This window comes from Ptychodera flava (assembly GCF_041260155.1).
Source record: "Ptychodera flava strain L36383 chromosome 3 unlocalized genomic scaffold, AS_Pfla_20210202 Scaffold_25__1_contigs__length_14229661_pilon, whole genome shotgun sequence".
Lineage (NCBI taxonomy): Eukaryota > Metazoa > Hemichordata > Enteropneusta > Ptychoderidae > Ptychodera > Ptychodera flava.
Window position 1 is genome coordinate 9,284,522 of NW_027248279.1, and position 25,490 is coordinate 9,310,011.

Genomic DNA, 25,490 nt, shown 5'->3' on the forward strand with positions numbered 1-25,490 from the left:
ACCGTGAAGTGAAAATCTTCATGAGGACTGCTGTACCAGGGACGTTGACTGGCTTTATCATCAACAAGGTTACTTTATGTAAATTTGATTATATGCAGAAACCTCGCGTCTTTTTTTTGTAGGAATTAGATTGCATGGCCTTGTTTGAAAGGAAGAAAACGAATTTTATTTCGTTTGTTCGTTGCCGTTTCTCGGACTCTTCGTCTGATTGTAAGGTGGCAAGCTGAAATCTGAGGTCGAACCCAGTCTTCAGACAGACCAGTCCTCTAACTTGGCTGTGGGAAAGTAGCTACTGAACAATGGAGTGTAACTTACAATTGCCAAAGTCATTTACCTGTAATAATGTTAAATTTATTACCACAGGTTAAGCCTGTACAAAGGATGATGGCCTGCGAATTGGTATCATTATGTAATGCATTCACATTTGAGAGAGGGCAATTCATAAAATTCCATACCTAATGCTATGCGTCTCAGTTAAAAAGGGGGGGGGGGAGGATATGTGCGGAAGTTTACTGGCCTTTTCAACCGCAAGAACAATGCTGTCACTACAGTCAGTTTACTGGTTCGTGCATGCCTTTATGTCAAAGAAAAACACATTTGCAATTCACACGAGAGATATTATCAGGAGTTAGTTTAATCGTAACTCTTTGTATCATTGCTGCATAAACTAGACTTGGATTTTGCTTCAAGACTTGACTGACATACTAGGAAAAAGGCTGATTTATTATGCACCGCATATGTTTTCAAAAAGTTCAAGTGCCAAATAGCTTGATATCATGTGACTGTATTAGGACAAATCTTCAAGTCGACTTGTGCCTCGTTTATCCATCGACAATGTGACAAACATAGAAAAAAAGATTTCATTTGTAGAGCAGAAAATAACCTACCTCTTGAACAGATGACTATACTGTTTGTCTAGCTTTATTTACTGCCAGCACATATCTAGTCTGTCTTATTTTGAATTTACTGCCGTTACAATCTATTAAATGATCATGGTATGATACACTATATAAGCCTGTCAACAAGCAAAGTTGGTATCCACATCTTCCAACACCCTATTTTTAAGATATTTTTATCTAAAGACAAATCTTTGAAAACAGCATATATTATACTAGTGATTAGTGTTGTTAATCACTAAATGGGAATTTTAAAATATGTTTACTCAGTTGAAGGATAGTGATAAGAATGCAGTTTTGAAAAGTGTTAATTGTGATCAACACACAACGCTTTCCTGGCATTCTTTGTCAAGTTATTGTTTCCCAAGGATAATTTGATATGTTAATACTTTATGATAATATCTACTTTGTCCTATTGTGCGTTCTATTATGGAAAAGGAAACCCATTGTCATTCTCTGAAGTTTTAGCTTTTTACCTTCATGGGTTGACCTTCCAGAGTAAGTGATTTCATGGACAGATAAAGTCTATTTATTGAATGAAGTTCCCTGTTTGGACAATGTGCTAGGTCATCTTGCAGTCTGTAATGTTCATGAAAGCAGAACATTTGTGAAAGAAGCGTTAATTGAATCATGGTTTGGTGCTGGTGGTTGGTATGGTGGGTCTTCATGAAAGCTTTGTTTTTTTTTCCTCAAAAGCTGATAATTGAGATGTTTTCATGAATGAGTTTTAATGATATAATAATTTACCTCTCCATTAATAGCAAAGCTTAGTTGCTTTCCATTCATCATGATCATTTGATTTCAGCATACTGTAAATTCAATGGTGCAAATTTTCTAGTCTTCAGTAACACCTTACAACCTCCAGGTGTGATTAATTTCGGTAAAAAATTTAGCTGATGTACAGCAAAGTCATCCGTCTTTCAAACCATTTCCAACAACTTTTATTTGATGTGATATAAGTTACATGAAATGCAAACAATTTTATAAATTCCAAAATGAACTTCAAAATTGAAAATCTCACACATTTTAATTCAGTAATTTTGGACATGATGTAAATTATCATATTTCATCACATGATAGACAGATGCAACTCAGGTTGGCCGTATGAGGCATGTTTTTTGTTTACAGTTACAGAGCAGGAACAAAGGAAATGTAGGACTTTTTACAGTGAAAATGTTATAATGAAGTATAGTAAAGTCAAACGATAAGTTATTACGTATCAGATGACAAATAATACCGATTATTATGAAAGCATATCTGTTTATAGACTTTGTTGCAGTAGTTGAGTACTTCCCAGCCATATTAAGTGATGGCAACGTGCCAATACAATCGTACATGGAGTACCGGCAATGTTTTTGCATGACATATAAGACCTTTTTTAAGTTTCAAACTGCAGATTTTTAAAATATTGTTCTTTGCTTCAGTGGTAACTTTGATTGCATGTGAAGTGAATTTAATATTGACAATTGGCAAGGGTGACATATCGATTCCTTGACAGTGAGGAGTGTGCGGAAGACTAATATGTAGAAAAGTCAGCTTTTAGAGAGGAATGTTTGATTTAAAATCTGATGGTGCCCTTTTCAAACTGACTAAGGAGTGCAGTATCCCTCTTTTGACTAAGGGTTGTTCCATGTGGAACCAAACTTCAGTTGGTTGCCATGGTTTTCAGTAGAGGAGTGGATTTGCCAAGTGAAATGGAATTGAGAGTGTGAATTGTGAAAGACAGACTGAGAGAGAAAGTTCAGTTTATAATAGCTTTATTTACCTGCAACCCCTGAGTAGAGATCCGAACAGATTTTGGTTTTAGGTTGTGATGGCAAATTAGCAAATTACTGTATTAATTAATTTGCATTGTATATTATTTGTTAGTCCATGTTTGTTCCTGCAGTTTACCGTATGAATATGCCACTGCAACAAAGAGACAGCACATTTTATCTGAGTGAGTAAACACTGTTGAGAACCTCATGGCTCTTCTGCAAAATCATATCTGTGTTTTGAGAATCAGGTATAGTGGCAGGAATTTACGTCTTGTGTGTCGGTGGTACCCACCCAGATAATGGAAAGGAGGGGGGGGGGGGGGGGGAGAGAGTATTGGATGGAGGGTGTTCTACCTTCCCCTTCAAAAGTCATTGAAATAAAGGTATGCACTGGTGGTAAGCTGTTCAATGACACAGGTCATTTCATTGGCTGAATGGTCAGTATTAACTCCTCGGTGTCCTTGTGGACATTATGCAAGTCCCATTTCAGTGGGCATGCTACAGTGATATATTGCTGCCTTTTGACACTGGGTTAGGGGGTCAGCTAATTTCATTGCTTGCAGTGTTGCACAGAAACACTGTGAAACTGCCTATTAAACAGGGTGGCTACCGTATTAGGAGGACAAATTTAGGACATCACAGCTGCAGAAAATATTGAAAATTTTTCAGTTGTGATCCAAGCTGTCTAACCATGGAAATAGTGTTTTCCAAGGAAATGCCTGATATTCATTCCACAAAATTTAGAGGATAGTCTAGTTTCAAGTATGTTGTGGCACTTTGAAATGGTAGATGTTGATTTTTTCCTTGCCATTTGCAATCTAGATTGGAAAATGTTGCTGCCATATGGCAGTGCCAGAATTATTGTGATGACAATGCACTCTGTGTTATTTAATGAGATCAAATGATGAATTTAAATTTCATTTTCTGTAAGTGCTTGAAAGCTGATCCAAGTAAATTTGATTTTATGATAGTAAACAAACATACTTGAACCATATTTGGCATTTCTTTCAGCAGACTTCCCTTGTTTAACATAAATATAATTTATCATTTTAACAGTTTTTAAAATTAATTTTATTACTGACTTAATACGTCCACATAGATGTTAATTCTTGTTATTGATTAAGTAGTTCTATGAAAACTTAGGTAGAACATGAAAGTTGTGGAAATGTAAATTGAAGTGAGCTTGAAATGAGTTTCTGAATTTTGTAAAGTGTGTTTTGTCTTAACATGGTCACTGTTTTCTGTAAGCAGACCACCTTATCTTTTCAACTCTGAACAAAAAGGTCCTTAGACAATGACACGTCCATTGAAGTCGTTACAGAGTAGAAAATCCTAAATGATTGCAGACCTAGATAATGAGCTTGCCATTCCATGGCGCCTATTCATGTGAAAAAAACAGTCATTTGTTTTCTAAGGCCACTGAAATACTAGTTGTATGTGTCACAAGCTGTAGAAATTGGCGTTATTCTCTCTCTGTAGAAATTGGCGTTATTCTTTCTCTGTAGAATGTTCAAGACCAGTGTTCTTTGATTTGTGGGAATAAAGAAATTGTCATTTTATTTGTTGGAATAAAGAAATTGTCATTTTATTTGCTACCGACAGCATGAGGTAGTGAACATCTGAGAATTCTCCTCTGCAGACGTACATACATATAAAATTATATTCAGAAAAGTTTAAGGAAAAACTTGCAATTTCAAATTTGACATTTTCATGTAGGATGTATGTTTCATTTGGTGGCTTTTATTTAACAGTTCATCCAATTCCCTGGAAAGCAGGTTCACAATCACCATCTGCTGAGTTAGTTTTTCACCATCAGGTCAAGTTGGTTACCAATACTGAAGCAAAACATGTTCCATGTGTTGCATTTCACAAAAAATTGAACATTTGAAGTCCTCTGAAAACAGATTTTGTAAACGTGATCTAAGTTTCTATAACAAAGCAAGACAAATGGGTGAAAATCTGTGTGATTTCAACTCAATACTGCAGGAAAAGAATTAATTAATAACAATGAGTTTGGTCCAAACCATGTTGGTGAAAGGGTTAAAGACTGATTTGAGGGCAGTCAGTCAACCTTAAGATTTCCTTGATAAATTATCAAAAGCCAGGCATTCAGACAGCAACACATCTGTTAAATTTGTCCTGTTCACATCGGACAATGAACTTGTTCCGCTGCCAATGTATTATGTGAAAGACAGCCACTATTTCACAAAGCTATCACCTTTTCATAGGAATGGAAACACGGGTCATTTTTAGGTCCTCCAACCCCATAAATGAACAGTAAACTTCAAGGCAAGTATCCATGGCATCGGCCAGTGTGGATAGAAAGGCAAATATCCATGGCCTTGGCCAGTGTGGATAGAAAGGCAAACAAACATCCATGGCATCGGCCAGTGTGGATAGAAAGGCAAGTATCCATGGCATCGGCCAGTGTGGATAGAAAGGCAAGTATCCATGGCATCGGCCAGTGTGGATAGAAAGGCAAATATCCATGGCATCGGCCAGTCTGGATAGAAAGGCAAATATCCATGGCATTGGCCAGTGTGGATAGAAAGGCAAGTATCCATGGCATCGGCCAGTGTGGATAGAAAGGCAAACATCCATGGCATTGGCCAGTGTGGATAGAAAGGCAAATATCCATGGCATGGGCCAGTGTGGATAGAAAGGCAAACATCCATGGCATTGGCCAGTGTGGATAGAAAGGCAAATATCCATGGCATCGGCCAGTGTGGATAGAAAGGCAAATATCCATGGCATCGGCCAGTGTGGATAGAAAGGCAAATATCCATGGCATCGGCCAGTGTGGATAGAAAGGCTAATATCCATGGCATCAGCCAGTGTGGATAGAAAGGCAAACATCCATGACATCGGCCAGTGTGGATAGAAAGGCAAATATCCATGGCATCGGCCAGTGTGGATAGAAAGGCAAATATCCATGGCATCGGCCAGTGTGGATAGAAAGGCAAATATCCATGGCATCGGCCAGTGTGGATAGAAAGGCAAATATCCATGGCATCGGCCAGTGTGGATAGAAAGGCAAATATCCATGGCATCGGCCAGTGTGGATAGAAAGGCAAATATCCATGGCATCAGCCAGTGTGGATAGAAAGTTTCAGAGTGAAGTTTGAAACAGCTGTCCTGTAGAGAGATGGAAACACTAAAGAAGCTGGATCTATGAATATGTTTGCAAGTACCTGTGAAATCCATTAACCCATTGAGAGCCACAGAGTATGCACCTGTGGGTGTTTTTTTACAGAAAAGATTGTCACCAGTTTATGATAAAAATTTACTGACGTGGGGACTGTGTAGGGGGAACAAAGATCTGGGTAAAATTCTGGGTGTGTGCTGTTACATCTATCTGTAAACTGGGATAACTGAAATGTGACATTACTGCGGACAGCTGTATGACATTTAACAGCTTGGTTTTACATCATTTGAAATCTTTCTTACTGGTCAGCCAGCATTCATTCAGGTATTTTTCTTCTCTCTAATGTCTGTGATGAATTTTACATCGTTAAAAATTATACTTGGGCTGTTAGTGGCCTGTGGAATTGGAAATATTGCCAGGGCTGTATATTGGTTGCCTTTAGAATATGTTGATCATAGTGTAGTGGACTAAATGAAGATTTTGCATTATCTTGTAAAACCAGTGCATAATGATGTAGTGTGTCATGAAGTGATTCAAATCAGTTTCCACTCTATAGCATTCTGGGGTTTTTTTCTACATTTACAAAGAGGAAAGCAATGCCAAAGATCAAACTTTTACCAGTCATCATTTCCACATTTGATGTAAAAATGGATTTATAAAATATTCTGTGGCTGTAATAAACTCCAGTTCCTGTTAGTATAGTTGAACAGAAATCAAATGGTTATCATAATACCATTAGGTTGTGTGGTGTAATTCAGAAATAATGGAATTCAAAATAAAACATCATTGCTTCATCATTATTCAGAGCAACTAACATTTTATGAATGTTACTTAGTTCATGTAACATTTTAAGTGCTTTGTGATTCCTTAAAATTCAAAATGATATACTAGCTACAGTTTGAAGTACACTAAATGCCAACATGCAAAGAAGGACAATCAGAGAAAGTCTGCCTAGGTTGGGTATATCCTTGTGTTTCACTTATTGTGGGCCATACCATTTGTATGAGGGGTGGCAAACTACTGTAGTAAGAGGGGCAGGCAACCATACAGTGGGTGTCATTAACCAAAGTACACACTGAACAATGAGTTATTACCAAGTTATATCATGTCAAAAATTTAGAGATTGCTGATAATTTATGCTTATGTGTTACATATCAGGTATGGCAAGCTGTCCTATGGCATTCCAGCTATGTTTGTGGTGCTGAGGTAACAAATAATTCAAATTGTTACACAATAAGTGTACTATCCTTGTCCAAGTTCAGACCTTGGTGTCACCAAATGTCATCTCTGAATTCATGGTTTTGTCATGGCAAAGGAGAACAGTAAGTTTGTAGTTGATTACATAGGTCAAGTATCCACCAATCAACACAGCAAGTGTCATCATTACAAGTATCTATTCATGCAAAATATCACAATTTTGATAATAATTACACTTGTTTGCTGTTTTTCACCATGTGAATTTCTGTAAAAAATATTCTTGAAGAAATTAAATGCAGTTTTACAAATGGAACATACAGAAAGATGAGACCAGGCCCCTCTGAGAAACTATCAAATGTGTACCAAGCCAATGGAGAAGGTAGTCTGGTTTATAAGACATTACAATTACATAACGCAGAGCAAATAGCATGTATTTCACCTTTGACATCTTTGTCCGTTATCAGAGATGCAACTTTGTTGTAGATTTTGTTGGATGTATGTATATCTGTTATGTAAGCTTTGTAATACACATTGAACCAACCTTAGTCCTGTATTGTGTGTATTGTCATCTGGAATATCATTGTTCAAATGCATATCTTACCCAGATCATCCATGCCATGAATTTTGAATGTCAGGTTGTTACTGAATAGTAATTGACTGAAAATTTGCCATGCCTTCTCAAAGTACATAACCACTGTATGTAAGATAAGAATGGTGTGCAAAAAAGTGACCTTCGAAGAAAGTCAAACATGGTTGTTTGAGTATCGATCTTCAAAAGGTATGAAATATCATTCATTAATTATCACATTTTACAACCCATTGCGCTGTTGCACAGTAGTCATTTTCCAACCCTCTGTTTATTTTAGTAATGACAATTATCCATCAAATTAAGAATTCGAATAAAGCTGTAATTTAATGCAATAATTGAGAAATCAATCATTATTGATTTATGTCCTACTTATTTCAAATGAAAGTTATTTTCCTGTAATTCCTCCATGGGCATTTCTACAGTGATCACTTACTGTAGCTGACGTCAAGAATGCATTTTAGGAAATATCAGAAGCAAAAATAATCTTTTCCTGGGAACAAATTTGTTTCACAGTTTATCTGATAATGGAATTCATTATATTTAACATGTGAAACAGGACCTTAAAAAATGTCGTTGATAAAATTGTATCATTTTATGAATGATTAAGAAAACAGTGATGTTCAGTGTAGTGTATGTCGGTAACCATTGTATTAATTAATTGCCATCAGATATCTACCATTGGCTGGTTTTCTGTAAATTACAATGAAAATTCATATCGCTCGGCAGCATTTATACCATACACTGTGGTTTGGTGTGTTTGTCACATGCCTTATGCCAGTGTGTTCAAATGTGGAATTTCCTTCACAATACAGGATGATGTCAGTCTCATCACTGTGTGAAATTCTAATAGAAAGCTATATATACAGTGTTTTCTCTGCGTGTTCACTGAAGGGAGCAATATCTTCCCCACTCATCAAAATTTGGGGGCAGATTTGACATTTTAGGGGCAGAGACAATAGCAAATTCACAGGTCACTATACTATGCGCTTGGGTCACCATTATATAGGCGTATTTGCTTGCTGTGTTTTGTGCGCGATTTTCGCACAGTCAGTAACTTTTAAAGGGCAGAAAATGGCTTGAAATGCCCTATTTGCGCTATTGCACAGTCGGGAGAAAACCCTGATATATGACAATTTAATATAAATATGGTATTTTATTCCTGACTGAAGTGTAAAGAAAATTCAAACAGAAATAAATGAAAATTCACCGTCCCTGGGATATATCCTAAATATTTGTCAATAATTAAGTTGGATATGCTGTGTTATCCTGTCAGTGTTTGTAAACGTTTTATCAACTTTGATAATCTGTATATCTACTGATTTCACTCAGATGCAGTCATTCTCAGTAGTATTGCAATGAACCCTGGGAGTATTAGAATAAATCATCAAATCCAAAAGGCCAAATGTTTAGCCACATCAGACACCTCAATTGCCTGTACTAAGTTGTAGAGCTTATAGTAAAACTCAAGTGCTATTTATAGATACTTGACCCCAATCTGCTCCTCTGTTTACTCAAACTGGATTTTTAAATAGTGATGTAGGATTGTAGCGTTTAGTTGAAACTTGCGGTGACAAACCTGTTCTTTGATTAGTTCAATGTGTCAGTATATCAATCTGCAAACCAACAAGTGATGTTTATTTGTGTATGGTGTACTGGATTTTTGCTATTTAGTATTGTCATCTGTTGCTTTATTCAATAATTGGAATATTTTCTTTCCTCTGTCATATCACAATGTTATGTGTTTGACTGCCAGTAATGTTTGATGACTGTTGTAAAATTTCACATTTTATCTCTGATGGTGAATAATTGAAATTTAATTTCTATTGCCTTCTTTCCAATAATATTAGGTAATAAAGATTTCAAAGTGTTTGCTAAAGTACATGTATGTCTGTGATGGGGACAGTTGTCATGGTTACGTCCTTTACCCACTGAATTTAGCAGTTAAACCTATTTTTTCCATAACAAACATTGATGTCTTCGGAGAGACATTTGGTCAGAAGGTTTAATTAAAAATTCTTTATATTTTGCCACAAGTACTGTTTAAAGGTCAAATAATCTTGTGTAGCATGTGTCACACCTCAGATTGCTTGATGTCGAGCAAAAGTGTGAATATTATAATCAACTTGCCAATATCCAAATGAGTACACGTTGTGCAACAGACAATTGACACATTTAGTTTGTATATTGTTTTATATTCCACGGGTAATTTGCAGGAATAGATGATAAATTACAGAGCTATGTAAGAACATACTATTATTTAAGGGGTGGGAAGAGTACCTATCACACATGATTATTCCATTTTGCATGTCAAGTAGGGTTTGGATGATATGTCACAATTTAGGAATATTTCATTTGTTTCAGGTAGGGGTGACACTTTGCAGAAACTCTTGAGAGAGAATGTCAACCTATTCTTAGACTGGGCAATATAATTGACCTCAATCCATTGCATAGGTTTTTACATTCAGATCAGCGATTGGTAGTTTTTTGATTCGTAATTACACATCAGATTGACTGCATTGCCAGTGTTGTTTTCACTGATACAAGTGTATCTTTGCAGATTGTAATTGGGGTGGAGGGGTTAATATAGACGATGGGATTGTCCATGGTATATTATCAATCACCTCTAGATATAACACTGGACAGCTGACCTAAGATTTAGTTCACATTTCTACTGATGTGACTGTGAAAGGAAAGTGACATACCATACATATGTACCATTACCATGGACAGATTTCAACACAGATACATATGTACCATACCATAGACTGATTTCAACACAGATAATGATGTAGTAAAGGAGTACATCTGCTGCCATTTCCATCAATATAGCCTGTTTCCATGGCAACTTGTATTTACATACTTATATATATGACATTGTGGAGCAACAATTAAACCTTACGTCATCGTCGTCTGTCCATGTTGTCTGCTTATGTCAAATTGATTTCTACAGGACATCTTAGTCACGAACACGTAATTTGGTTGATTGAAATTCATGTCTTGTCTCACTCTGAACTGCTTAGTGTTTGTGAATTATGCACAGGGGACTGGCTAACATCATTGAAGCTTGTAGGAAACAGTAAATTGCCGCTATCCAATATGTCACCGTGGCAACTCCCACGTCAAAAACAAGCTGTAAATGATCAGGTTTTACATCTCACAACTGGAGAGATCGACTGCAAATATTTATAGCATGCAAACGAGTACTACGAGGTCGCAGTTTTCGATTCTACTGTAAATTAATCTTATATGTCATTAATGTGAGTAAGGCTTCCATTTTCTGTGAATTATGTGCTGTACCTTGTCATCAAATGTCACATATCTTGCAGTATAAATTAACATAACAGTTAATGCCATTGTATTGTCTTAACAGTCTAACAATAAATAGTGCTGTCCTAGTGTGAGGTGACTCTGAATATAAGGATAGTGAAATTTATGTGAAATATTTATTTTCATTGTGCTTTGAAACAAATGAAGGTATGGCTGTCAATATATGATGACTATTTCTTTGTATTTTTTCAACTAATTTCTTATTAATCCTTTCCTACCAGACAGTATCACCTCCTTATCTGCAAAATCAGGAGAAAACAGCATAGAGCTGAGCCATACACATTTCTCACTTGTTTAGTATGTTGTGGCAGCTTTTTTTATCTGTTGAAATAATGTAAGCATGTCTTCAAAGAAAGGCCTTCAAATGTTATGCTTCACTGGTTTTAACCAACTTTACCTGATGGTGACATAAGGCGTAACTGAGGAAAACATTTCAAACTGACTAGATTTGAAATTTTTGCAGGAATGAAATTTTACAACTTGGGAAAAAAAAATGCTTTTGCATAATGTTGTCTTTTGTCACAGCTCTACACACAACATGCTGACAGAATATCAGGTAAGAGTTAGGATGGACTGACAGTTTCAAACAAACATACTTGCCAATTATTGCTTTGGGAAATCTTATGAATAAATAATCAATGTAGCTTTATCTTGTCATCAAATATTGATGACTTTGCTGGTTTGTTGAACACTATTGTCAGAAAGTAGCATGGACAATGCAAAGACATCCATAGACCATGGAATAGTCAGCAATGCTTCATCAATATGCCTTCTGTGTTCCATCTGTGTGTTACGTTTCTGTATGTGAAGATTCATCAGGGGAAAATTTATGAGTTCTGGAACAGCCGGGACAGATCTGAATGACAACTTCCCGGGTCTTTTGTTTTGACTGCTTTCTAGTCATCTTAGACTTAGTCATAAGAGAGCTTATTATTATCATTGCAAGCTTCAAGGAAGAAACAAGGTTTTGTAAATGTATGAATCATGGTCACTGTAGGATTTGTTTTTGAAATATTAAATATTGCAGTCAAGAAATAGACAATTTAGATGTGAGTCTGTTATCATCTATTGACATGTTTCTGTTGTAACCTCAGCCAGATGCTGGAAATCTTCTCAGAATCTTTATCACTTAGAGAATTCCCAGGAGATCAAGTCCCAGGGTTCATGTCATGGCTCAGCCAATAAATGCAGATGTTTCATGCAGTTTACTGATGACTAGGTTCATTATGTCAGGAGTTCTGAGATATACTTTATGGAAAGCAATAAATTAGATGAGAATGTGTTTGTGGACAAGAATTCTTATCATAGTGAGAGCTAGACGTCTCGGCATATATTGCAGAAAAATGTAAAGCTATTTTGAATCAATTTGTCAGAAAGTTTGTGAGTGTAAGGCTATCATCTGATTCCTCTTCAATTTCAAATCCTAAGTTACAACAGAGATCCACTGTATTTGTGAGTAATTTAAAACAGCTGTACATTAGAACCACAACTTGAACAAATCTGAGAATGGTGTCACTGTTTGTTAACAGCCTAACACATTTTACTCCGTCTTCTTTCAATGTGTGTCTGTGAGAAACTCCTAAGGAAACTCAAGTCATCATAACAATTGTAACATCCTCTGACAATAAGGACACATTAGTGGAAACATATTGTCCTGAATTCCATGGTATACTGTATAAGACTGAATTTAAGTGCAAATGAAAAGCAATGTGAAAGTTATTTGTTTTAAATTTGGTGGAGACTGGCTGCTGAGGGGGGTCAAGGAATGGGTCAAATGAAAACATCTGTTAATGAAAATATTCCTAGACATCAAGCTAAGATATTATTTGTGTTTGTCATTGAATTCATTTACACCTGAATGTTTGATATTATTTCAGTTACTGCTTGTCACTGTATGAATTTATCTGGCCTTAGGCATTGCTTTAACTTCGGCAATGATGATTATCGACTAAATTCATAAAACTGACATTATTTTTGTTTGACAGTGAACACTATCTATGGAATGCATTTTAGTCAAGGTATTATTTTTTGATTGACGTCCAAAATTTCTGATGGAATTCTAAAATACTATTTGTACAACATGTACAAAGTATTATGAGAATTGAGGAATGAACATTTGTTGAAAATATAAAAAATTTAGAAAAACCTTCCAAACCTTGTGTCTGGTGCATATGAGAAGTCCAACGGCACAAGTACATGATTTGAAAGAAACTTATTACCAGTAATCAGTTTTGTGTATAGTTTTTGTTGCAAAAAATTCAGACACTGCAGTGTCCTTCCCTTATGTTGTTAAAATCTTGTGATAACAGAACAAGAGGCAGTTTGTCCACTAAGATTTGAAGTATGATGGCTGCCCACCAGTAGAATCAGAAAAATAAACCATGGTGAGTTAGAGCATAGCAATTCTGAGGCTTTGCCATTCACACCTGTATAAACACGCAGGCTGATGCATCAGTGTTAAGAAATAGGGAATTAAATGCAAAAATACCAAAGAAATACTTTCCAGCTATCAAAGGACACAATTCAACATGTACAACAGCTGCTGTTATGGAAATTATCCCGGGAAGGAATTTAAAAGTTACTCAGTGTGGTTTAATATCAAGACACAATATTTAATGATACCCATATGCCGTCACATTTTTAATTTAAAGACCTGTTTTACTGCTTGGTGTAGAAGTGTTAAAATTTTATCTAATGTTAGCATAGGATTGGTTTGCAGTCTGCTGATGATTGTTTGAGGTCAAAGGTCAGTGGCCTGTATGTCAAATGCTTCAAGCCTCTGCATGCAGTAGATTCCATTGTATTGACCGTTTCATCAGTATGAGTGTCATTTCTGCAGTCTATGGTGGGTTGAGGAATGACATTTCTCACAAAATGGTTCCTTCCATTTGAAAGGTAAATCCAAGTGACAATATCTGCTGTAGTGATGTATGTGTTGCATAACACTGCGTAATTTGTGTTTTTGCATTATCATCTGTATTTGAAATCTCATTGTTCAGTGTTCTGCTGACAATGCATCAGCATTCATGTACATCCCACGCTGGTTTGGCCTAGGCTAATGCATTCCCTCACAAGAAAACCATATTTCAAAATATGGACATGTATAAATCACCGCCCCAACTGAAAGGTTTAGCCACTCTACAATAAATGGTGGACAATGATTTCATACTTTGAGTACACACAAATTTTAAATTCCAAATTTTTTTTTAATTCGTTACCAATATTGATTTGCCTATGCACTCACAAGGTTATTTGATAAAGTAAATCAATAAAAGATAGCTTTTAAAAAGTGTTTTTAATTGATTGAAAATTGTTGACGTGAACAGTTGAATGGTGTATCATTAGCGATTTAAATTTGCAGTTTATGGTAATCTAATAATATTTAATGTGTGAGTGGGTGGCTTGAATTAATGGAGTTAGTGTACTCCTAGGAATTCCAACCTCTTATCAGTATAATAGTATATCAACAGTTGTTATGTTTCAAACTATGAACAAACCACTTGTTAACGGGGTCAAAGGTCAAAGTCATAAATTTTGCTTAAAAATTCTGCAAGAGGCAACCCTTCAGACAAGATTACCTTGTGACCTATGGCTGATAAACATTGACATGCTGTCTACAAATTCTGAAAGGTGTGTTCAAATGCCAGGGGAGATCATTTTCACAACAATTTTTCAAGCATTATATTTCCAGTCATTCCACTGTGTAATTATAATACTTGTTTCATTGATACTCTAGCAATCTGATACTTTTACCAAGTGGAGATAATTTCACATTGTTGGTAGTACTTGCCAGAGACAATGCCCTTGCTGGTTGAATTAATGAGAATATCTCATGTCATGTCTGCCTTACGAGTTGAAGACTATCAGAGCTTACGTTCATAAATTATGCTCTGTGGAAGGACTCAATGTAGTATGACGGAAGTAAGTCAAATTGGCGATTATCTGCTCCAATGATATATAATTGATGGCAAAATTTTTGTTTTACTGTGTTGCAGTGTAATCTTTGTGATAGCAGTTTGGAGGATATTTTCATTCCTGCTCAGCAAATTTATGACAATTTATGAATATAACCTCTTTATGTAAGAGTCATATTGACAACTTATAGAGAAACACTACACACATCCTGCGTCAGATTTTAAGTATTAAATTTTAACTGCCTTATTCACGTTGTGACATTTGGCTTTTTCACCCGAATTTTATCAAACAGTTGTTTTTTCCAAGAAACTGCACGTTTACCGAGTCATGATTGATGTTACAGCCTTTACCCTGTAGAGGGCAGTGTCTGTAACACAATGATTGTTATTCTGAAAATGCTGCCTTGTATCTATGGCAACATCAGAGAGCCCACCTATTCCCATTTTGTCTAACTCTCCAAGGACCATTTTGGTCACCGGTTCACAAGGCATATAATATTTATAAAGTATGAATATTATTTGAAAAATATCTGTCATGTGATGAAAGTTGAATTGCTTTTGCTCGCTAGTAATGAGATAATTACTAAAAAGGGCTGACTGGACTTGATACAGTCAGCTATGCAGTGTATGAGGGAACATGTCCAACTCTCATGGCTAGTCTTTGACATTGTGCAGCATTTCATAAGATATAGCTTACTATACTAGTAAGGATTAGTAAGGATGCAGTCCTTTCTGTGTGTCTCTAAGAAGTAGTGTATGTATTCCCAGCTTTCGCAGTCTAATTGGCAATGTCTCTATGATCGGACTGATATGATCACACAGCCATTCTATCTATCTTGTTTGGCCTGTTTTGAATATCACACTGTGTGAACCTATTGCTCTTCAAAAGTTTCTTGGGCAGTCGCAGGTCTTGAAGTTCCATAGGGTTTAGCTGGTAAGAACACATTGGCAGTTGAGGAGGGATAATTCAATGAAGGCAAATGATTCACAGTAAAATCAAGGGTTGTCTGGCAACTATTTTCATCATTAGGAAACTATCTTGTAACAATGCATGTGGCAGGATTTCCTGGAGAAATATCATAAATTTTTACACCAATAACTGACAAGAGCAGTGTTTCAACTACTGACCAAGCAAGATTAGAAACTTCTACAAAATAATGATGTGCTTACATGAAATCTGTTTCCTTGACAGAGAACAAGTTAAAGCAATGGTTTCTGAAATGTGTAAAGCCAGATATACAGTGAGTTTGATCATGGTAAATTTCAAGTGACCACATTAATTTGAATAAATTTTTGAAACCGTATGATAAAAATAAATGTTAGCATTACTGATTCCATTGTGTACAAATGGCCGTTTAAGTGAGGAAATTTGAATATTCAAATTGTGCAATATTACGGTATGGCAGTTCATCATGATTGGCATCCCTAGCACATGAATGCATATTTAATGTGTGGATTTTTATAGACTGTTTTGTGCACCATGTGTACACAGTGTTTGTAGCCAGTGGCATATCTATCCACTCCTTTGGATACAGGAACCACTGCACTTCCCCCTGGAATATCCATCATCGTTCCGTTGTAGCCGATTGCTGGCACGGAATACTGTTCAGTAAGTCATGCTTTTTGTGTTGAATCATGGCATTGACTTTCAATGTAGTGAATTCATGTCTCTACATACATCTGTGGAGAGAAATATCACAATATTTAAATAATTTATATTACAAAATTTTCAATGACCTGCGCAGAAAGCTGCTGGGTGGTCAGTCTGATGACTTTGTAAATTTTGTTTGTCCAGATGTTTGTTGAGTAAAACTTTACTGAAAGTGGTAAATTAAACAGTTTATTCTAGTAATAGTAGCAAGCAGAATGGGCAAATTTTGCGTTTGACCAAAACAAATGGAATGGCTTTTCAAGCAGACGGAAAAACTAGTTCCGACAATGCTGGAAAGGAAAATCAATATTGGAAGGATACAAGTGAATCAATTTCGGATTTGTAAATGTTTGAGATTTTAGTGCGAGACTGTTTTGTTTGTTGTCGACAATTTTTGCCATGAGTTTATTTTTTGCACGTGTTGTGCAGGTTTGGATTTCAAAATATTGCCAATTGAGGGGGTGCCCTTTATTTCCACAGAATTATTTTCTATGCTGAAAAAATATCTTGTTGTCAGTTAATAAATGTGTGCTGCTATGCTGTACATTATCTTAGTGTACTCCTATATTAAGTTTCTATTTGAACAGATTACTGCAGTGACATGATCAGTGTGACTCTAAGCTTTGCTAGATGTATTTCACTGCTTCTACTCGGTAGCGTGTATGCACACGTGTACAGCATCTCTTTATTTCCAACATGCATGACCCTGCCGTCCACATTCACATCTCAGTCGTTTCAGACCCATTGGCCAGCAATGGCTGGAGATTGCTGCAGCTCAGTCAATAAAAATGTCTGCCTCCCTAGTATGGGAAAATTCTACAGACAAATTCCAAGTGACCTTTGTGAAATTTTGCCGTGCGATGTCACTGAACCCTGGATATAATAGAGTTCATTATCTGGCATTGCTAGAAGGCATTGTCAACGCATTTGAATATTTCCAAACCAGCTTATCACAAGGTCGCCTTTTTTCAAAATAACCTACCATTGTCCTATTTGTGAAATACTTTCCAGACAGTGTGTGTGCGCAAATATGTTTTATGGCTTGTATTAATTAGTGGATGACAGAATAGCTGTAGTATGGTAACTCAACACTGGTATCTGTCCACCATTTCTATTTTGCTGGCACTATCACTTCACAGAACAATGAATTAGCAATAATTCCGAGACAACAGTGGATATTTCCAGCATACAAAATAATCCTGCATCAACTGTCAACAAGTTTATTTATGTCGGAGAGTATGTTTTGCATAAAAATTGCAGCAGAGCCAAAGGAGAGAACGGTTAAGGTACAATAAAGGGTTTTTCTGACATAAAGGGAAAGATGAGATGAATGTAGTCAGATTGTGTGTTTTTATCATTATCTGTATTTCTTCATCTGTGAAACTGGTGTGAAAGTATGATGTCAAATTTGTTGTAATATCTTCAGTTGGTTACTAAGAGACTACAGGTTACTAGGTATTGTATTAGTCTGATGAATAAAATGGTAAATTTTCATAAAATAATTTGGTAAAATTACCTCTCCAGAAAAAATGTGTATTTTTTTGTGCAGTTTTCATCAGAGGTTTGCTTTCCATGAAAAGACTGCGTTGACTACATCTTTTATTTCATTGTGAGGGATTATCTAGGTCACATTTTCACGGCACAACACACATCATTGATTGGATTGGACAAGTGGAAAAGGTGATTGTCGTCAGTGCAGTTGATGCTTTCTTGCGATAATCCACAAACTTAATGAAAGCATGCCAAAGGGCAATTTCTTTTATTTTTCATGGTGAAATTCTCCTTTAATGCCAAGCTTATACTTCCAAATTTTTATCATCCGATTAAAATAAAAATGAAAATTGAAAATGAATTTGTCTGTACGACGCTTTTAAAAAGCATAACTTGTATTACTGACATTTTACTTTTTGTGAAAAATGTGAGACAAGCTTCACCCTCCATTTTCCAATTTTAAATTTTGAAGAATTTGTCATTTTCACCCGTGACATCTCCAAAGAGATCAGAAAATCACCTTGCAAATGCTTTGCAACAGTGAGTGTAACTTGACACTGCAAAATAAATCCTCCATATTGATACTGTTAATGAGTATTGTACAGATGACATATCAAATTAAATGGAACATGTCAAAGGTATGTTAATTTTTTAGTTCAATAAAAATTGAGCGTATTTTAAATGAAAGTGAGTCTGTGGGTGTTATGAGGTGTAGCTGTACTTGGAGGATTAGGATTGTAGGAGAGTCCTGTAAAACATGTCTTTTTGGATAGCATAATTTTTGGCAAATTTAGCAATGTCTGTTGATTTGCTAATTTATGATTCGGCTTATTTTAACTTTGTCCTGTATTTACAATGGCTAGGATGTATTTTCAGCTAAATTAAAAACCTTCTAATTTTAGTCACAATTTGAGAAACATTAAAAATAACATGTAGCTAGTAATTCAAAGTGTTTTAGGGTATATTTTGTCATGGATACGGTGTCCTGTGGTCATAATCCAATTAACAAGCAGATACTAGTAAATTATGATGTTTATTTGTTTGTGTTACAAACCTGCATGAGGTCATTTGAGTAATTAAGTATCATTAGACCATAAAGATCACTCAGTCTGCAACCTGTTTTCTGTCCTGCCATGGTACACTGGTGTTGATAGGGGGTGGGCCAGTTTTGTCTAATGGCTTGGATAATGAAATTCCATCTGCTTGGACACATTGCTGACAGTCCACAGTGTCATTATTGGTCAGCCATGCACAAAATGTCAGACTGACCAATTCAGTATTGCGTGTCTTACCGTGGCCTTCTACATGCAAATATTGCCAATTGGAGATGTAAAGTTGGAAGCAGGCTAAATCGTACCCCACATTTTGTTGTACGTTTGCAAACAAATTTAACTTGTGTGTACCACTTGATCTTGAAGTTGGTGGTGATTCTATGTACTGTATGATACTACTAGTACCAAGTATACTTTGTGCTGTCGTGCACTAGTATAATGTGATGTGAACAACAGTGCTCTTGACCTTTGACATTGTCTGTTGAACTTTGACACGTATGAAAGCTCAACTGAATAATCTCCAGTTTGAATTGTCAGGCCTATTCTGTGACCTTGTATTTATCTGTCTGTCTGTTTGGTCATACACATGTAGATTGCCTTAACCCTTTTACCACAATGGTTTCACCCAATCTCATCGTTTTCTATGGCAAAGTTGGATCTCAACAGGGTGAAAGACTTAAACATACATGTAACTTTTACTTCATTGTTGAGAGTGTGATTAGTGAGATACATCTACATTGCTGCTTGACAAAAAAATAATGCCTTTTTATAGTTCATTGTCATGTTAAACTTGTATGCAAATGTCAGGATGCATTGCATGTAACTCAGATCTCATCATCAAATCCATCTCTCCAGTCAGGTCATTCAGATTTTAGTTTGTCATCAGTTTCATTGCAGTACACACTTGCTAACATAACAATTACACTAAACATGAATGTCAAAATCTCATATTTTCTATGTGTAACTTGGAAATTAGCTACCTTGAAAATATGACATAAAATGCTTGTAGATCTGAAATACTTTGACAATTAGATGGAAACTGAAAGATCCCGTATTGATTGTATGACTGTAGCTGAATGGTCAATGTTCTGGTTACCATGGTAATTTTTCCAGCCATTAATCATGGAAATTCTACTGTTGAGTACCACTGTTCATTGACGGCAAAAAACACACAGTTGATAAACTGCCATTTACCACGGCTTTATCCCTTCAAGCAAACACGATGACCCACATTTTATCTGAGTCTTGAAAATTGAATGGGAAAACTGCTCTAGCATTCCAGTCACGCTGTTCCAGGCTAACAGCTAAGTGTAGGGTTAGCTTATCATGATGTGAGAGTGAAATTATTTGCTTCTAGTAAGTGGGCGAGGCTAGTCAGTGGTGCTACGTGGAAAGCGGAAAGCGTTGCCACTCCGACCACCTCCCTGGGTAGCCTTGAGTTTGGAGTGCATTTACAGTATCTCCTGTTTCCAGACTTTCACGTTGATGTTTGAAGAATCTACTTTGATCATGTGAGTTAAAACCATTTTGAACACAATGATGTTTAACTTGAATGATTTGTGAATTATGTTGAGCTAATTGATGTTACTTCAGTGGCGTTGTTACATTTTGATGTCCATATTGAGCCATAGACGGAAGTCTACTGTGTGGAATATCCGTCTGTAACAATCATGCAGACAAGTGTAAGTGCTGGCAATTTGGCGATGGATCACATGCTGTGCAAGACTGCTCATAGACTCTGTCATAGTGGCATAATGTCACATATTTATTAGGATACCCATGAACAGACGACTGCCATGTACAGATGAAAGTCATGCAAGCCCTAATACCGTGTGGTTTATTCAACATATTCAGTCATGATCTAGTCTAGATAGTGTTCCTTATCTTGGCATGCCAAGTTTCTGGGTACTATTCCAAAAAGTATGGAGAGACAGACCAGCTGACTTTAGCGTTTTATGTTCCTTAGTTCTAACAATTTGGAGTTAGCTTTGAAAAGTCTGTTTGATATGTCACGCCTGAATATCGTTAGACTTTTAAAAATTTGAATTAAAAGTTATCAGTGGCAACTGGGTCAAACCACTATTCATTAGGGGTGAAAAGGTCAATGAGAGACAGTGGTGGGATGTTTTGTGTACCAGAAAATATTGTATAGACCTTCCATATTCCCACACACTGTCTTGTTGTGAATAATTTACTGATTTTGTTGTGATGGAGTTGTTTACTGTGTCACTTAAATTATCTTTTTTAGCTCGTTCACAAAACAGACTTCGCAGTGAAACCTTCAAGTCAGTCTCTGATACGAGAAAATCGAATGATTGACTGAGGAAAATTTAAATGATGGACTAGTGTTGTGTCAGGCATTTTGACAAAGAAGGCAAGACTAAAATTATACCGGGTAAACGCAACACTTCATCAAATTGTGTGTCTGTATTCATATACTGTCAATGGTACGCGCAGGTAATATCACAAACACTGATTTCAACCACAAATAGGATAGAGTCTGGTATGAATGGAACATGAATATTGGAATGCAAAACTAATTCTGATATGCAGAAAGGTAATTTTTGATACAGTGAACAAAGACCCTCTATACCAGCCAACAAGTTCCACTGATATAGCAAAGTGGCTAACATTTGCTCTGCATGTTATACATATGGCAACACCAACTTCAATTATTTAAACTCTATAAACTGAAACATTGTCAATTTCTTAAAACTTACTTATTTCAAGTAAGAGTTACAATGAAGGCTGATGGTGTGGCTAGCATAGACCTGTGCTATATGAGAAGAGGAATTAACCTTGTTCTTACAACTACACATTGACAATGTCAATAATCACATCTACTTGTTTATGTGACATTTTGATTAAATGTCCATTTTTGGAAAAAAATTGTGATGGTGCACAACATGTCTTTCTCAGCTACGAAAGAAGAGTTGTCAATAAACTAAATCTGGTCAGCATATATGACGTATAAATGATTATTTTATAGTTTCTATAGTCTAGTACTTATGTCATCTGTTTCTAGGATGATATGAAAACCATTGCATCTTATTTTGTCCCATTTGAACTAATAGAAAATTGTTTCAACTTCAAATTTTGTTTGACAGAATTGTTACTCATCAAACTTTGTACTGAATTCAACCAATAAGTTGGTTTATAACTCATTGGAGTAAATAAGATAAAGAACTTGTACAAAGACTGTTTCAATAAACTGTTAAACATGTATTTTGTTGGCATGCATTGACTTGCAATAACAAACACAGGATATGAATGATCGGTTTTTCAATGTATTGTTTAACGACAATTTGATTTGAAATTCCATTTCATTTATCAGTAACAACTAGAGATATGATACGTGTATTATTGTATCCAGTTTCTGTGCCATTGCGTGTCCCTTATCAATAGAAAAAATAGAAACTGTAAAGGATATACAGACTACAAGTAGTGACAAACTGATAAACTCCACTGCATAATAAAAACCGTGTACAGATCTTTAAATATCAGTCAGTGTATTTTTGGGGTGAAACTTTGAGAGTTTCAAGTAGTTATGGTCAAATCCTATTTGGAATCGCTTCAATATTCACTCCACTTCAATGCTCTGGGACGAGATGCGATAGATACTGGCGTTGTTTTGTCTTTCAATGCTCTGGGATGAGATGCGATAGATACTGGCGTTGTTTTGTCTTTCTTTTCTAATCTTACAGTAAAGTGTCTGGACACTCTCTTGTCAGAATTTCTCTCTCAGTTTCAGTTTTGTTATCCTGATTTGTGATGGAATGTTGATGTAGGAAATGAGATTTGATCAAATCCATTGGTGATGATTGGGTGAAATGAGTGTGTACATAACATATCATCAGGAATGCATATTTTGTTTATTTCCCCCCACCTGTCCCTCAGTGGTACGCACACAGCAGTGTGGGTGCATGCTTACAAGCAGAGGAGGGTGACTAATAATAATGGGTGGTGCATTGAGTAGATGTCAGGAGTAGAAGTGTTACATTCGTCTCAGTTACTACCTTGTTTCAAGAGAGACTGTGGCAATTTGTCAACAGATCAGACTTAAACAACTTGCTATAATGACCAGAACATGTGTACTCAAGTATTTTGACCATGAAATCAAGGAATCAGATAAAATCAACACTTTTTATCGTCTCCTTTTATTATGCTAATTACACCTACTTGAACCTTTCATATGCAAATCTGAGGTGAATTACTGTGATGCTGTCACTGTACATTGTTAAGCTTGAATTGAATTGAATTGAAAGTCAGTTAGACTACACTGCCTACACTGTGAGTTGGAGTGAGACAGATGAACATACAACAAGCCTGACTTGTTTAGAGTCAGTGCTGGTGCTGCCAAACCAGTTTGTGGTGTACATACACTCTCCAGTTCAACAGGTAACTCTCATCAACTGAATTCATTCATGTAGTTCCAGTTTTGTCACACCGAGTAACCTCTCTCCGTGTTAGGCTTTTGTTGTAAAGCCCCATTGCTGCGGTCTGGCCAGGGTTTGTATGCTCTGTCACTTGACCAATAGTAACCTCTGTTGTACCTGAATAACATGTTTGCACTATAGTGCTGGTTTTTTGCTAAACTTTACCGGCAAGGAGACAGGTCTATCTTTTAGGATTTATGACTGTACTGTACCAGTGACACATCCTACTCAACCAGGGCAAGAAATGTTTTTTCAGTTTCTATACCTCCCACTCAGTCTTTTGTAGGAATCATTGAATCAACAGAATATGTGTTGTATTGTACATCCAGACAGACAAGATGGCTTTGTCAAACATCTCTCCAGTGTGTAGGCACACAATATGGCTTGCCTATCCAGTCATGTTAAATGATCATTGTTGGACAACAGAACATGTTAAAATCCACTCAAACGAAATAGTATCGGTAACAGTCACTGACCAATTTGATGATTGATTTCATTGCATGTGTGACTTTGGAATCTGTATTTACTGCCATTGAACTGGGTTGTCTTGAAACCACAGCGGTCAGAAAGACAATCATCTCCCTCCATTACATAAGACAAACAAGCTCTTGGTATTATTGTGGAAAGTTTGCGTTCAATTACACAGGCATGCCCACAAACTTCAACACTATCTAACATGGAATTTATACAGCCAAATTCATGTCAAGTATTCATTCAATTTATTGTTTTGCTTCAAGGACAGTATCCTACCTCTGTGAAGTGTTGACCTTCAAATTTCCTTGTTTCACCTCTCAGAAACTTGCAGAGTGTAAAGCTGTGTGTGCATTGTATCACAGTCCATAACCCCTGTCTACAAGACAAGATAAGAAAGATAATGTAGCTGTTTGCAAAGGGGAGTTTGTCATGTTCATGTTGTAAATTTGTCAACAAAATGCTCTCTGTGAGGGAGTTTGAAGAGAGATTGTAAATTGGCCTCAGATTGTACTGTCTCAGTGTCTGAGTCGTTGAACACGGACAGAATATAAATAACATGCCCGACTCGTTTTGTTTGCAATGCTGACTCACTGATAGAATCTGATAAATGAAATAATACTTTGTGATTGACTGTTATCACCATGAATAGGAACCAATGCAAAAATGTAAATGAATGTCTGATATTTTGTCTGCAAAGCTGAATAAATATTTTTCGCTATATGTGAAATTTCACCTTGTGCAGAGGTGAGCCAGAGTTGAAACACGTTGTGTCCTGCAATTAAAATTTTATTGCAACGCACTCTTTCACATATTTAATGCCATGCTGGCGAAGTACGGAATTTTATGCCACTTCAAGTCAGGGTGTGCATATGGTCACCTTGTAACACTGAAATACTGGACTGCTGGCTGTGCTTGTGGAATATACAGATTACTTTGTAAGGGTTTGAGTGAAAAACTGTGCCAGCAAAGATGGATATAATGGAAAAGCTTGTGTAAGTTCAATTAAGACACCTTAAAAAGAATGAATTCTGGTCAGCTGCCAAATCTTGTAAATTTAACATTTGAAACCTACATTTCCATATTGTTCAGATTACCAATTAATAATTCCTAGAGTACCACAGATAAAATTCACAAGGGGTGTTTAGAAACACAATTCATTGAATGTTGGACCCCTTGTGTAATACACATGTACACAACCTAGTAGTTTTGATCTATGGCCTTGAATGAGGGAAGGGAATTTTACAGGAAGGACGTAACAATTCCTTTATGGTGTCAATAAAGTCGTTCATTCCTCACTAAAACTTTCCAGTTCCACTAATCATTGCAAAATGCATTTAGGTTCACATGGCTGGCCTGATTAGATAAATATAATGGCTTGCTTGGTTATCTGACTGATCCATCATTGTTGAAGAAAATAATTACAATCTACTAAATGGAACATAGAATCAGAATATGGGACAATACATCTACAGCTGTCTGATAGAAAAACAACTCATACAGTTTATGTTAAACAGCTTTGCTGAATGACAGCTGTGGAATGATTTCACCAAAATGTTATGAC

General features: G+C 36.2%; 1 protein-coding gene across 6 annotated transcripts in view; it reads left to right on the forward strand.

The window, feature by feature from the left end:
• LOC139125575 (nephrin-like) overlaps window positions 1-25,490 on the forward strand; it is an 82,771-nt gene that overhangs the window by 945 nt on the left and 56,336 nt on the right. The window contains exon 1 of one of the 6 annotated variants that reach the window (XM_070691673.1): window positions 16,317-16,434. The exons of 3 other annotated variants lie outside the window; for them this stretch is intronic. The gene's annotated coding sequence lies outside the window, so the exon portion shown is untranslated. Of the gene's footprint in view, window positions 1-16,316; window positions 16,435-20,368; window positions 20,531-23,215; window positions 23,418-25,490 lie in introns of those variants that run through there. 2 more of the 6 variants (XM_070691674.1, XM_070691672.1) reach the window with 2 other exon arrangements.